Raw genomic sequence first — 16,377 nt, forward strand, 5'->3', positions numbered from 1 at the left:
CCTCCTCTCCGGCGAGTTGCTTTTCTTCTTTCGCTTGCAACAGTGGCGCGCCCTGTAACGCGCCACGAGCTTGCTCTGGCGGAGAGAGGAGGAAGCGGCGCAGATCGAAAGAACGCTGTACTTTTCCGAAGGTACAGAGGCTTTACCGCGCATGTGCTTGCGACGCCACGCTCGTTTTTGTGGCCGCTTTACGCAACGCTGCTTTTTCGTTCTCCGCACTGACTTCCTGCCATGACTGGATGGGGTGAACTTGGCGTTCGGTGCCAACTGGGGCGCCCAATTAAGGAGCACGTCGCCCTCCTGCATAGCGCCCCAGAAATCTCAATTAAATATCGCGGTGACGGCAACTTTGACACTTATACAGGAGAGCCCCGCTGTAACGTTCCTCACCGTTGCGTTTTCCAGGCTGTTCCATCGTTTCCCACCGGTGCCGACATATAGCCCCCACAGGAACCCGCTGTTCCGTCACAACTGCGTGACCATTCCCTTACGATACGTCGCGAAGTGCTCTCCGAGCCGGCCGAGCAATCACGAAAAAGGGCGTCCATGTTTACATTTTACGCAGCCTAACCAGGCTTCCCGTAAGCTAAGCCCGATGGCTGACGCAAGCGACATACACAATGTTGCCATGAACAAAAATTTGCCTTCGAGATTCGTATAACAAAAATAAGGTGTAGGGCGTCACTGGTTCTAAACTTGTTTTTAGCGCTCGCTAAAGGTCATATTAAAAATTTTGTAATATCTCATTCAACTCAAGGATGATGTGCATCCATATGCCCGCCCCAAAAAATGTAGAAAGGCAGCTGTCGTCATTGTAATAATAATAATAATAATAATAATAATAATAATAATAATAATAATAATAATAATAGTTTTAGTAGTAGTAGTAGAAAGGGGCCAATCTTTGCTAGTATTATTACATGGCCTAGAGAGACGGCGCGCAGCTTTGATTGATTGACATGTGGGGTTTAACATTCCAAAACCACCATTTGATTATGAGAGATGCCGTAGTGGAGGGCTCCGGAAATTTCGACCACCTGGGGTTCTTTAACGTGCACCTAAATCTAATCAGCTTCGCGTAGCCACGCACGCTCTCTTTTCGCAGGGAGAGGGTGTGACGCCGCGTCGTAAAGCCATGCGCTGACACGCTGCAACGCGTACATGCAGTCAGACCTTTAGTCAGGGTCGGGCTCGACGCTGAGTGCCTCGCACGGAGCAGACGTGTTTTTTTCCCCGTCCCCAGTCCTTTGATTTTGGCAGTTTTTGCTCACTCCCGTGGGCGTATTTATTTCATGTCTAAACCTTAAATAGCACTTTCGAGTGCAGCCCTTTTTAGGGCTCTAAGGTTTAGCATGTGATCTCTCAATGCCCCCTTTTTTCTTCTTTTTTTTATTATTGTTTACTTTAATTTCAATGGCACCACCCTGGATGGTCCCTCAATCCCATCGCTAATGGCGGACGGCCTGCCTGAGGGCTTCCCATCAGGTTATGCTCTCGACTTGGCAGAAAGAGCCAAGGCCTGCGACCTACTGCTCAAAACCGCGGCACAGGTTTTGCACACAGGAACGGCCGGCCGATCAAGCCCGCCGCGACCCTCACCTACCTCCAGCGCACGTACCAGGGCAGGGAGACTCAAGGCAGCCACAAGCCTGCTGTCCAAACCTCCGCAGCAGACCGCGAGCAACGCTGGTCCTAGGCTCCGCGCACGAAGGACGAAAAACTTCCCACCGAAAAAGCGCGCAGTCACAAGAAGGCAGACAGCAGCCGCCGCCATTTTAGGGACGCCCGCCATCCTGCAGAACCGGTCTCCGTGCCAGGAGACAGGAATTCAAGCCAGCAGCAGTAATGAGGTTGGCTACCCAGAAAAGACAGAATGTGAGCTGTCTCCCTCCCCTCAAAAGAGCGACGCAGCCAGCAGTGGTTCTTCCCCCATCACTGAAACGTCGTCCCCCACCTCTTCCTCGTCGTGGTCACACAACACGCCGGCCTCCTCTCCCAGCACCTCTGTAGAAGAGAGCAGCCCGGAACACAAGGAGCAGGGCTCCTCCTCCCCTTTGGTGACTGACGACACAGGGACACCTGGAAAGGCAGCCCTCTCTACCCCACAAGCCGAGGGAGAAAAACAAGTTTTCCTCTCGGTCCCGAGTACACCTCTTTCCAGACCGCCTAATCAGCTACGCCGGGAGGTAAACAAATCCAGCGCATCTCGAGAAACGCAGCCGCGCCCCCTTGATCGCAACAGCGGTGTGCTGGGGGCGCCCGAGGAGCCATTTCCCTCACTGCCATCCACAGGGGCTCCAAACGGCACCAAACTCTGCGAACCACAGGTTCCTACTACCAACACACGGCAGAAGAACCAGGGGGTACAAAAACCTGCGGTTTCAACCCAAAAATGTACCCCACCCACTCAGCTACCTGCGAGACCTGGGTCTACTTCCCAGCTGGAGACCGTCCTCTACAGGCCAACCGCCAGGAAAACCTCCTTTCGGTCTGCGACACAAGAGGCAATCTCCGCACAACTAGCGGCAGTTGAGGGGGCCCACCGCGTGCGAATTAACTTCGGCCGCAATGTTATCGCTGTCGACGTTGCCGCGGGAGCACCGCTCGCGCCCCTCCTCGCAGTTTCCGACATCTGCGAGATTCCCGTGCGTGCCAGGCAGGCGTCAACCAACACCTGCAGTGGAATAATCCACAATGTCGACCCAGCACTCACTGAGGAGGAACTACGCGACAACATCGCATCGCAGCTCCCTGTACTGCAATGCACGCGATCCGGACGCAATGTCGTGATCATGTTCTCTGGACGGAAACCTCCACAGGACATCGAACTTTACAAACAACGACGCCCGGTTCGTGCTCGCCGCCCTCGTCCTGTGCAGTGCGAACGGTGCGGTCGCTACGGCCACACGGACATCACCTGCACAGCACACGAACGTTGTGTGCGTTGTGGCGGGCCACATCCGCGTGCCGATTGCACCGCGCAGCGCCCGCGTTGCATATTCTGTGGCGCCACCCATCTGGCCACAGAACCCCGCTGTCCTCGCTGGCAACAAGAGCGTCAGCTACTAGAGGTCCGCGCGCAATCGGCCCGCCCCATGACACGCCGCGAGGCCTTTGCAGTTGTTCGCAAGAACAACCCCATGGCACACAAATCTGCCACTCGAGAAGGGTTTTCATATGCGGCGGCCGCTGGTGGCTCTACTGCTGATGCATCAACGAACACCACCACCGCTCCAGAGAACTCCTCGGCGATCTCGGTGCTCGCGGCCGCAGTTCGTGCCGCGTTGGACTTCCTCCCTCGCGACTGTCCGGTTCGCCCGCTCTGCATAGCAGCGCTGGCTACGCAACAAGCTCTGACACAGCATGGCGAGTAAAAACTGTGCACGGCGGCCGCGCATCCTTCAGTGGAACTGTCGTTCTTTGCGCCGCCGTCACAGTGAGCTCGCTGAATACTTGCTGCTCAACGAGTACGACATCGTCGCACTACAGGAGGCTTATGTACGCGGAAGCGAATGTAGACTCACTGGTTACTCGAGCTACCACTGTACAGCGAGGTGTCAAGTGCGCGATTGCGACTTAGATGTGTGCTGCGACCCCACACATCCTCCCGCCCGCTCTTACGCCTCCATCTACGTGCGCAATGGACTCTCACATTGCACTGTTGATGTTTCCGACACCTTGTGCAGTGAGGTTGAATGTGTGGCGGTTAAAGTGCGCCTCGGGCAGTGCGACACGGCAGTGGCGTGTGTTTATGTCCATCCTGTCCACAGGTGGGACACGACATTTGTGACCCGTTTGGTGCGACGCCTACAAGGTGACTGTGTGATCTGTGGAGACTTCAACTCGCACCATACGGCTTGGGGGAGTGACCACATAGACTGCAGAGGCAGAGACCTGTTGGATGCCATTGCTGCGACAGGCCTGCTTATTATAAATACGGGCTGTCCGACTTTCGTCCGTCGTGGCGTAAAAAGCAGTGCCATAGACCTCTCACTTGTGAGTGACCATTGCCGGTACGAATGGAAGAGGGAGGCAGACACGTGGGGCTCAGATCATTACCCCCTCCACCTAGAGCCACTTGATCGGCGCCGCGCGGGCACGCGCACATACACTGTCACTGACTGGCCACGTTTTCGGCAACTTTCGGCTGCCTCCCCACCTTCCGGTGTCGCCTACTTCTCGCACGTCGCCCGCTGCGTCGAAGCGGCCTCGCGCAAGTGCACAGTGCCAGTGGGAACACCAGCTCCGGACATAAAACTTCTTAATTTACGCGCGGCTCGCCGGAGGCTCCAGCGCCGTGCGACTAAAACTGACCGCAAGGAGCACTGGACACTGTATAATCGCCTTGACGCCGTGTGTCGCCGACACGCACGGCAAAGACGCGACCGCTCCTGGGGCAGTCTATGCGTCACGCTGGACGACCCGCGACGCTCCGCGCGTGCGTGGAGGATATTCAGTGCCGTCCTCTGCCCCGTTGAGTTACGTTTCCCAGCTCTCGCCATTGCTGTTGCACATTGTATCACTTACCAGCAACTGGCCGAGCTACTGGCTGACACCCTCCGCCTCAGCGCTCCTGAAAGCTTGCCCGAGGTTCCCCAACTCCCGCTGCACCATCGCCGAGAGTGGTACAAACCTCGCCGCTTTTTCCTCACCACCAGCATGCGCAATCAAGTACGTGCTTTATGCACTGAGGATTTCACTCTCGGGGAGTTGCGCCTGGCTTTGGCGTCGCGCAAACGGCGCTCAGCGCCAGGCGCTGACGGCGTGACATACCAGATGCTTCGCAACATCGATCAGTCCCAGCTCCCAGTGCTCTTGGCCGCCTACAACGACGTGTGGCGCACGGGGATAGTGCCGCAAGAGTGGCGCGAAGCCATCGTCATCCCCGTGCTCAAGAAGGGCAAACCCGCCTCGGAGCCAGCGTCCTATCGCCCTGTTTCCCTTACCTCCGCAGCGGGCAAGCTCTTCGAGGCCATGGCACTGAGGAGACTTGAATGGATTGCCGAGGCACTGGATGTTTTCTCGCCTTCGCAGTGTGGCTTCCGCCGTTCGCGTGCTACTGCCGACGCCCTTGCGGACGTCATCGCAACGCTAGAGGAGGCACAGCACAAAGGAGAGGCCGGGTACCTCATCCTGTTAGACATCAAGGCGGCATTCGACTCCCTGCCACACCCCACCATCTTGAACGCGGTGCGCGATCTTGGAGTGACCGGTCTCCTCTTCACGTACATCGCTTCCTTCCTCGGCGGCAGAACCATGCGTGTGCGCGTCGGTGGAGTCCTTAGTGAGCCGCGTCCCGTGAGTGTCGGTGTTCCGCAGGGCAGTGTACTCAGCCCCTTCTTGTTCAATCTCGCCCTGGCTGACATCGACGATTACATCCCCCGTGCTCTTCCCTGTGATGTGCGCGTGGCGGTCTACGCGGACGACATTGCGGTGTTCGCGACGGGACCTGTGCCCAGTGGGCGGTGTATTCGCACCAGTGTCCAAACCGTCCTGGATTCTATTGACGCGTTCATCACGGGCAGGGGGATGACGCTTTCACCGGCGAAGACGGAGGCGATGCTGCTGCACCCCAGTTATGGCGCCCAGCGCCACACACCGAAGTTCACTCTCCAAACGATCCCCATCCCTTGGAAGAGGCGAGTGACCTACCTCGGAGTGCAGCTGGACCAACGCCTCAACTGGTCACCAGCGGTCAGCGACCAGCTTCGAAACGCGCGAAGGGTCGCCTCCGCCGCTCGAGCGCTCCTTGCTCGCGGCAATGGATGCACACCGTCCCTAGCTCTCCGCATCTACAACGGAATGGCTGCGGCGCGCATTTTGTACGGCCTTCCTCTCGCAGCGCTTACGCGTTCCAACTGGGAGACACTGGACGCAGCGCATCGTATCGCGATTCGCCAGTTTTTCAGCTTGCCCAGATCATCTCAAATCGGCCCAACACTTGCTGAGGCGGGAGACATGCCACTGTCACTCCGGGCCGATCTTCGAGCGCTAAATCACATAGAGCGTATGAAACGCTCGCGCCACGGACAGCAGCTGGTATTCTGGCTCTCCTCACTTCCGCACTCACGGATGGGGCAATGCGCTGCGGCATTCTACGCCCTCATCCCGAGCTCACCGGATGTGAATGACTATAGTGCCCTGCCCTGCCACCATCGCCCTCTCAAGATTCGGACACAGTTACCGGGAGTGGCAAGCAAGCGGACGACGCCAGTGTGTGCACTTCGGCACGAAACTGCTGCCACTTTTGACGAACTCGCGGGACGACTCCTCGTCTTTACTGACGGTTCAGTGCTGAACGATGGGTGTGCCGCGGCTGCGTGTGTGGTGCCTTCGCTGGAGCTTCACAATCAGTGCCGCCTCGCCTGCGAGGCATCGTCGACGATAGCCGAACTCGCCGCGCTTGACCTCGCCGCCGATGCCCTCATTCAACTGAGAGTTCCGTCGGCTGCCGTTCTCTCGGACTCACGTGCTGCTCTCCAACTACTCGCGCAGGACGCCCGCAGACCTCCGGTTGCCACGCGCATCGCGCGAAAGCTCGAAGCAGTGCAGGACCTAGGATGTGATCTTGTGCTGCAATGGATACCAGCGCACGTTGGAATATCCGGCAACGAAGTGGCCGACGAGCTGGCCAAAGAAGCACACTCTCCGGGAACCCCTGTGACTACAGCGGTGAGCACATTCGACGTAGCAAGGCTTCGCACACGGTGCTCTGTCACCGCTCGCCACCCGGACCCACGAGTTGCGGCAGGGCAGCCACCACGCCCACTCCCGAAAACAGGATTTTCGAGAGAGGAGCGTGCCCTCCTTCTCCGCCTGCGCATCGGCTGCTACCACACGGCGGAACGGGTTCACAGACAGTCGGGACGTGGAGACCCAAACTGCCGTCATTGCCCACAGCCCGAAACACTCCATCACATTATCTTCCAGTGTGAGGAGTATTCGGACGCGCGCAGATCACTATTCGATGCTTACAGCAAACTGGGACTCTGCACCAGCACTGTTGATGTGATTCTTTTTCCCCGTGCGCACGCATGCCTGGTGAAGCGCGCGCAAGCTGCCCTCATCACCTTCCTGAGGACTTCTGCGCTATTTGAGCGCTTGTGAACTGAAAGAACATTAGTGCCTCCCCATCGATGTCCACTGGACTCGTATTAGTGAGTGCTACGGTTTTCCGTACAGTGTTTTCCGTACAGAGATTGCGCGCTTCGGCGAGTGCTTCACGCGCTTTGTACGACGCGCCAATCAAACCGTTGTCCTCCTCTCGATGACGATACCTCTCCGGCCCTTGGGAGCCTTCCTAGTCAGCTGTGCATGGCGCGTGGGGGCTTGTGAGTCCGTTGCGAAAGCAGAACGAATGACCCTCGCCTTTCTTTTTTTTTCTCTCTTTTCCAATCTTTCCCTCCCTATATCTTTTATTCCCCATATCCCATTCCTGTGCTGACCTGTTGAGGTGTCCTTGTAAGGAGAGACAGTTACGGGTCGGCACCTTTCTTTTCTTTTCTTCTGTTATAACCACTTATATATATATAGTCAGGGTCAGCTCTTACATATATGAGCGAGCTTACAGCTTCGCTGCACAGTGGTTTTCACTGCGTGGACCACGCAATTGATTTTTTCTTCAGGGTAGTTAAAAGATGATAAGTGAGTTACTCAATCACTCTTCTCAAATTGAGCTGCACAATTATCATTGTGCAGTCGCATCTAAACTTGAACAATATTGAAAATTTCGCCATGGTAATGATTCCTCAATGAAAGGACATCACTAGCGCGTGGTCCCTACAGACCGTGCGCACGTGCTTCAGAAGAAGATAGCTCTTGGAGGATGGCTGCAGCCCCAAGCAAACAGCTCGCTTCCGTTCACCGCTCTGACTCCGGTTCAAAGATGCCGTGGCTATGTGAGACGCAGCTTCCGTTCGGCGATGGTATGTTCCAGCTGACGATCGTATTGAGCGCAACCATCGCCATGGCGAACTACTTGCTCCACGGCCAAATATTCCTCCTTACGGCTGGTGTCATGGACCACTGGTGCAGACGGCCCGATTCCTTCGCGAACCTCAGCGTCGACGAGTGGAAGCAGTTGGCCATTCCAGTGGACAAGAACGGCGAGTACAGCCACTGCACGATTCGCGATCCGCCAGACGGAGGCGCCGAAGCGCGCGTCGTGCGCTGCTCGTCCTGGGAGTACGACTACACCCAATACGGGAACAACATCGTCAGCGCCTGGGACTTGGTGTGCGACCGGCTCTGGCTCGTCGACTTTGCGAGGTTCGTGTACTCGGCTGCTTGCGTGATCCCGTTAGCCGCATATGCTTCGTTCGCGGACAGCGTTGGCCGCCGGATGGTGCTCTTCATCACCATTCCCGTGGTCCTCATATCGGCCCTTGCCAGTGCCATGCCGAATGATTTGCAGTTTTTCATGATTGTGCGTGCCGTCGTCTCCGCCTCGACAAGTCTTCTGGTGCCACCTTCGATTACTTTGTTAGCCGATGTATCGACGATTGACAAGTTTCCGGCATACATTGTGGCGGTCTGTTTGCTCTCATTTATTCCAATGCCTGTTACGATGCTCGCCGCTCATCTGGGCAAGACAGGGTGGGTCGCCGTGCAGTTCATACTGATGATGCCAACGTGTCTGCTGATGCTGCTCTACTACTTTGTCGTCGAATCTCCCATCTGGCTTTTGGCGACCGGTCGTGTGAAGGAAGCCGAGCGGGTAGCTTTGCGTGCAGCGAAAACGAACAATGTTTCGGTCGAGGTTTGTCGTGTGCTCATGGCGCGTCAAATAGCAGACCTCCGGACACGTGGTTTGCACACAGTTGAAAGCAGTGGTCTCTGCAGTGGCAGACTGAGGGCGCGCACAGTCTTGATGTGTTGCATGGCGACGGCACTGTGCTTTGGCTTCGACACGTTCGTCACGAATGATGGCCTTCCGACGGGAGATGTTCCGGCGTGCCTAGGCTTTGCTCTGTCAGTCGTTGCGTGTGTCGCCACCATACCGTTTGTCAAGCACTTTGGTTTAAAAAACGCCGTGGTCGGATCGGCGTTGGGTTTCGCTGTGACGCTGACCGCTCTCGCTGGCACGACGTACGGCGGATGGCAAATGCTGAACGAATATTTGGTAGTCCCAATGAGGGCAGCGGGCAGCGTGTGTTTCACGTTCTTCTTGATTATGATTATCAAGTCCGTTCCCTTTTCGACGCGCTGCAGAGAAGCTGCTGCGATGGTTGCCTCTTCTCGATTCGGAGACACACTGGGACAGTTGATCCCACGTTTATTCACCAAGCAGAACACCGCTATGTGGCTCGCCATTTCGGGCGCTTTGATGTCGCTCTTTGTAATCGGTGCCGAACTTTTCCCCTGGGACTTTGATTACTGGATGCGACAACGCGAAAGCAGCTCCCACCGCCCATCGTGCGAAGGTTCCAAGCGTGCCATGCGTGAAACACTAGTGCGTCTGCCGAAAGAACCTGTGCAGCACCGGCCAATCAAGGCGAAAGACAGAGGGGCGCCAAGACTTTCTACAACGCAATGAAGTAGCGAGCGACCTGCCGTGTAATATGTGGACGCAACGGCAATATTTTCTTACATTGGTGTGATAGTTGAATGGTATCCCTGTGTGTGCTTTAATTTCAGTTTATATGAGCTCTTTGGCTCGGTTTCTTTACGATAGAAAAGTTTAATGTCGCTCGACTCGAAATAAACAATTATAAAAATCCATCAACAAATGACTGTTGATATCCTTGTTTGAGCTTTTTATTCAATCATATATGTGTGTGAATGAGCGCACGCTGTAATTTTTGTGCATTTTGGCGTCCTGCTTGTGAATTTAGTCACCACTGATGAGAAGCAGATTCTTGTCTCGCAGTTTTAATCACCCAAATCCGACCGTTCTGAGACTGACGTTCTTTTAGAGGCAAAGGTCTGAAGGCGTGAGTCTGTACATCCTCCGATGTTGCACGTAGCATCCACTGTGACAAATATCCGTTCTAGATTGGGTATGTGCCACAGGGGATGCGAGATGGGAGATGGCGGTACTTGGAGTGTTCACTAGATGGACGCGCGGACGGACGAACAGGCAGACTAGAAGATGGACGGACAGATGGATAGACGGACAGACGTATGAACGGGCGGACAGACAGATGGATGAACGGACGCACGGACAGACAGATGGACACATGGATGGTCGCGTGTACGGACGGAATCAAGAACGAATGGATGGATGGAAGCATGGACGGGCTCACGGATGCTTTGCCCCACTCATCATCATTCACTACGTGAATATGCTGTAATTTTTTTTCAATTGAATTCAGGACATTTTGTAGCTTGTTGCTAGCAAACCATTTTCAATTAACCTTTGCGCCAATTAATGAGCTTATTCAAATGTAAGTGTACGATCAGCATCACTCAACAGCGTCTTTTTTTGCGCCAAGAAACATTAAGGTACAGACAACTAACTGGAACGTCTGATCACATGCTGATGGAAATATGAGCATGAGTTACTGTGACCCGTCCAAGCATGGTTTCCGGGATCCGAGAATAGGATTTGTATTTTTAAACTGCGTGCAAATTTAACGAAAATCTACAGGCTTGCTCGGAACTCGCAGCAAAGTCGCAGGGAAAGCTGAAAGAGTGGCCTTTCTGGAGCGCATCCCACTCAAGTCAAGTCAAGATCCTTGACGATGTGGCGCACACCTACACTGGGGGATTGGTGAAGAACCGGATAGTTTTCATTAATTACTTTCTTAATAACAGGTTAAGAATAATACAGGTACATATGCAAGGTACCCACTACCCTTAAATCGTATTTTTCCTGTGGTTAGGAAGCACGTACAATCATAGGCGTGCGCAGGGTTCCCTTACAAGGAGGCCAATAGAGAGGGGGCGCTGCTACCCCTCCCTATTTCAATATATGGGACTGACGCCCACTGCTCAGATCACCACCGTTTCCGCTTGATTCTAATCCGGCTTCATTCCACAAGCTAAAATAATTGGTGAAGCGGTAAGGTGGCAGTTTCGCTGTTTCGTCAGTGTCCGCACCATGTGGCGGGTTGATTTTCGTCTTATTTGAACACAAAAGTGTTTTATGCCGGGGTCCACCAAGACTTCAGTGACGCATTTCCGTCACGGAGATGATGTCAAAAATTGCACATAATCGGAAGAGAACTGAAAATTATGTTAACGAGTTTAAACCCTAACCTCTTAGTCCGCTACAGCAGATATGTCGGGCACTCTATCCACAGTGCCAGCAATGGTCACATTTTTTTCGTTAATGCATGAAATCAATACCAATAATTGTTTTGAACTACGCACAGCACAATTCGTCATGTTAGAATTACCTCATCGTACACAACACCTGCATTGTTACAAGCAGTATGAGGCAAGCACACACAAGCGTCCTGAAGGAGAAGCCACTCCTGAAGGGGGTCGAAAGTCTACTCTGTACGCTTTAAAAGTACGCATCTTATGTCTAAATCTGTCATCTCACAACGTTCTTGGTAAAGTGCAGTAATACATCATGACCGCGGCATCAGCTATTACTGCCTTCAATATGTCGTTTTTTAGCGTTTGTTCTATTGAGCACGTTTCCAATAGGAAAAGTGAATTTTTGCCAGCTCCTACCCCCAGGTGGCGACTTTACCCCAACCGTCTCAGGGAGCCTTCATGTGCGCGCGTCTCCTTGTTTTAGGGTGTTAATGATGATAATAAAAACATTTTATTATGAAAAATCATTGAAAACGGGGAGGGTCCCTATTGCAGGACACTTATGGTAACCTCTGCGACAGCCCAGGCCCTAAGAACGAGGGCCCGGCAGACCTGGTGTCTTTGACTCGCCACTTGCCACCCCCCCCCGCCGCTAAAACCCAATGTTGCCAGTCCCGATTTCCATGGCAACAAGCGCCATTTTGGTTCTCGCGGCCAGGCGTTCCTGCACCGCCGCACTGCCCCAGCTGCATGTTGGCACGAGTGTGCAAGCTGCGGTATGAGCTGCGTTTAAATACACCGTAGACCTATAGCTTCCACTACACCATCTCTCACGCTAAGTGCACCTAAAAGAACTTTGGAGTGTAAATGCCAGGGTGCTGCGTGCCGTAATGCAAAACCATGGCAACTGAAGACTGTCGCACTTCCCTACTTGCTCTAGTCGACGGAAACGCTGGATTACACAAGTGAAGCGAGATTGCTTGGAGTCGACCATATACTTCTCCCCGTGCTTTTGAGGTGGGTACCCTTTGTATCGCGAGTGGATTGAGTATACCGCTGCATATTTCGTGATATTATTGATTTATTCATGTGATGAAAAGCAGTTTGAACAAAGTAAACACGACAACTTGCACAGTGAAAAAAAAATGGCAGCATATCCACGGAGTGAATGATGGAGAGTGGGGCGAAACATTCGTCCGTCAATTCGTTCTTGCTTCCGTCCGTCCATGCGTCCGTCTGTGTGACCGTCCATGCGTCCATCCACCCATCCGTGCGTGCGTCTGTTCGTGCGTCCGTCCCTGCGTTCGTCCATGCATCCGCCCCTGCGTTCGTTCATGCGTCCATCCATGCATCTGTCTGTGTGTCCGTTAGTCCATCTAGTCAACACTCCAAGTACCACCATCTCGCATCTTTTCATCATATATTCCCCATATAGAAGCACCGCCATCCAGCGGACATTCCAAGGACTAAATGAGAGGTGGCACACGCACACTTTCTTACGGCTTGCGCTTCGGCTCTACTTCCCACCTTTAACCACCTCGAGTTCATGGCATATACTAGTTCACTGTATTCATGGCACTGCGGCCCAACGCTCGCCAAACCTTTCTAAAACCAAGGAGGTTACGCCCAGCGTGTATAACGTAGCAACCTTTTCCTGTCAGATAGTGCTCAATGTACATGCCAACGACTGCTAATGGGAAATGAGAGACAGGAGAATTCGGCTTTTACTTTCGTACGGCTTGCGCTTCGTATCTACTTCCCACCTTTAACCACCGCGAGTTCACGGTATATACTCGTTAATTGTATTCATGGCACTGCGGCTCGACGCTCGCTAAACCTTTCTAAAACTAAGGAGGTTACACCCAGCGAGTATAACGTAGCAACCCTTTCTTGTCAGATAGTGCTCAATGTACATGCCAATGGCTGCTAATGATGATCGCAGCGTGTGCGTTAACTAAAAGCCGAATACTCCTGTCTCTCATTCCCCTTTAGCAGCCATTGGCATGTACATTGAGCATTATTTATTATTGTTCAACAACGCACAGAATAAATCTCTCACCGACACAACCTTGGAGGTCAAAATGTTATACTTGTTACATACTACAACGACTACGAGGTATGAACGGGTGCCGCTGTAAGGAGCTTCGCCCCAAAAATGGATCAGGCTTCGTCCGGCTACACCGGGTTATGCGAGCGAAAGCTGGTTAACTTGAGTATACTTGCTTATCCTCGTAGTTGAAACGCGGCTCACCAATCGAATGATATGACTAGTCGAATGTGTTGTCCTGCATGCATGCACGATCGGCGTTTCATCGGTTTCCGAAGCCGTCACCGCATTCTTCGCGGGAAATGCCAGGCCCGTAAACCACCAACCACCAACTCGCGTCCGCATCTCCCTTTGCTGGCAAATGTCCGCGCTCCTGCACTTTCACTTTGGTCGCTGAGGAAGGGCATTTGGAGAGGTAGACAGACGATCCTATGAACGCGTTTCCTGTAGAACCTTGTAGCCTTGCACAGTTGCAACACAACCAAATTTTGTGTGACTTGCCATGGGGTATTTGTTTTTCCCTTCAATGACACGCGGAACCGCACCAAAATTCACTCAACAATGAAAAAAAGGGTTTTGCTTTAAAAATATAGAATGCGACAGATTTACTCTTCGTGTCCGTCCGTCCTTCTGTGTGTCTGTCTGTCCCGAATGGTGCAGTATATGTGCACTAACAAAGTCAGTTCTTGGCCCATAACTCAAATTTGCCCTATGGGAGACTGGCGCTGCATCGTTATTTTTGTCGTCCTTCTGTTTCATAACCAGCCACAAAGATGATTTCATATCGTGAACTCAGTTTTTATTTAGTGCTTGTAGAGAAAATATGTGTGGACTCTGTATATGGTCGGCGCAGTGTATGACATTTCACCTTATTGCTTTATAGTAGGCCCACTGCATGGACACAAGCTTTCAGCAAAGAAGGCAGGACGGTTTCAAGAAACTAAGGCCAGATGCTGTTTGGATGCTGTTTTCAATAAAATCTGACCTGAAAAAATTTGGTTTGTCCCTTGTTACTGCCTTTGCTTTTCTTCTATATATCCTAATATACAGGCTTGTGGGGTTAGGGGGAGGGTTGGTGTAATATGATTGAGGGCCTATGTATACTTTTTCTTGCAATGCTTACAGCTTGTAAGGTTTTTAGGCATTCGATTCTACAGATTCGCTCGCAGGAACTAAACTTGCTACAGAAAATTATAAAACGGTCGAAATCAATATTTAGGGTATGAGAAACGTGATAGCGGAGTTATGCGGTAAGAGGACATCGCCGCAGGCCACCCGGTTGTTTGATCTGCCTTTCCTGTCGTCATGGGTACCGTCATATAATACAGCACGGTCTCGAGCCTTGCAGTAGAAGTCCTTTGTGCTGTTTGCAGTGATAAGGTGAATTGGCTTCAGGAATGCCGCGCATACACTGAACTCCGTTCACGGTGACATCGAGGTTCTCCCCCTCGCAAATATAGGCTCCCTAAATATGCTCACTCCGCCAATGCGGTGGGTCTACCAGATGGGAGAAACTAACTGTTTTAAAGGTATTTTATACAAACTCGAGTCCTGAACACGTTTTTCATGTTCTACAAAACGGCGGCTAACTTCAGAAAACAATGCCTCAAATTCAGAACTTGCTATATATATATATATATAAACCACCCCCTTCTCGTTGAAAACCACACTGCCTTCAATGCAAATGAGCGACCGTTGAAAACCAACATGGAGGACCTTCAAGTATGGCGACCGTTTTAGCCAGGTATGCCTAGAATGATCGAAGCTCTCACCACCCTAAAACTCGGAGACACGGGCACATGAAGGTTTCCTATCCAGTGGTAAGGTCCCTAGTTTCATCTAAGGACCTTATCCAGTGGTGGTTGCCTCGATGCACGCACCCCCGCTCAGGGTGCTGCCACCTTTTATACTGTTTTCTCCGCCATTGTCGTGACTGAACGTCTTTGCCCAGCTGTAAGGCTTGGTGCCACTTTTTTTCGGCCAGGTGTGCCTAGATGTCGCGTTTTTCAGTGCAACAACCATTCGCGTTAAGCTGGTAAGCTACTTCCCGCCACCGGGACACCGGTATATACAGCGGGAGCCATAATGGCGGCCACCACTGCAGACGAAGCAGATGTTTTCACTCTGAGCGGACGAGCGAGCATCGAGACTTGTTTTTTTTTCCTTCCTATATACCGGACGGTTACTGACCTTTTCAGCGTATCAAAGCGCAGCGCTACACCGAATGACGATAGTTATAGCGCGAGAACAAAACGACGACACAGAGACAAGAAGGACACGAAAGACACGCTATAACTATCGTCATGCCATACCAACTAGCCCAAGCTGCCACACTTCTAAGCTACACCGAAACTCCCTGCGTGTCATTGACGACGTGGCCGTACCACCGTTATCGTTCCGCCTTGTTTAGGTCACGTGCAGCGCTCAGCATACTGGAGAAGGAATTTCTGAACAAGTATTGACGCTTCTACTCTCTCGCAGTGTTGAAATTGCCAGAAGTATCGTCAATGTTGTGTGCGATGAAGCGGGGGTTCTGTTGTCGAATTTTGCCAACGAGCGACGACACTTTACACAAGGCACTACAGTTGCCTACTTCGACGAGATCATTGACATCCGCGAGTGCTCTGTTGTGTAACAGGACGAGCCGCAAGCCACGCCAGTCCTACCACCTATTGACCTAAGCACGGATTTATCACCAGCGCAGAGACAGCGTCTAATAGATATTCTTCCCCTGTTCAAAGATTGTTTTTCATCGACCTCGAGGGTCAATCAAACGCCACTGACGAAGCACCGGATAGTAATGGAGGAGACAGCAAGGCCAATACGACAGAACCCATACCGCGTAGCACCGAAAGAGCATAAAGCAATCCAAGAACAAGTGTAGAACATGCTCGATGATGACGTCATCTAGCCGTCAACAAGCCCTTGGGCATTGCTTGTATTGCTGGTTAAAAAGAAAGACGGCAGCTTGCGATTTTGTGTCGACTAGCACAAGCTGAACCATGTGACAAAGAAAGACGTGTACCCATTACGGAGCATCGATGATTCACTCGACATGCTGAGGTATGCACACTACTTCTCGTCAATGGACCACAAATGTGGGTAATGGCAAATTGAGGTTGACG

This window comes from Rhipicephalus microplus, chromosome 1 (assembly GCF_043290135.1).
Source record: "Rhipicephalus microplus isolate Deutch F79 chromosome 1, USDA_Rmic, whole genome shotgun sequence".
Classification (NCBI taxonomy): domain Eukaryota; kingdom Metazoa; phylum Arthropoda; class Arachnida; order Ixodida; family Ixodidae; genus Rhipicephalus; species Rhipicephalus microplus.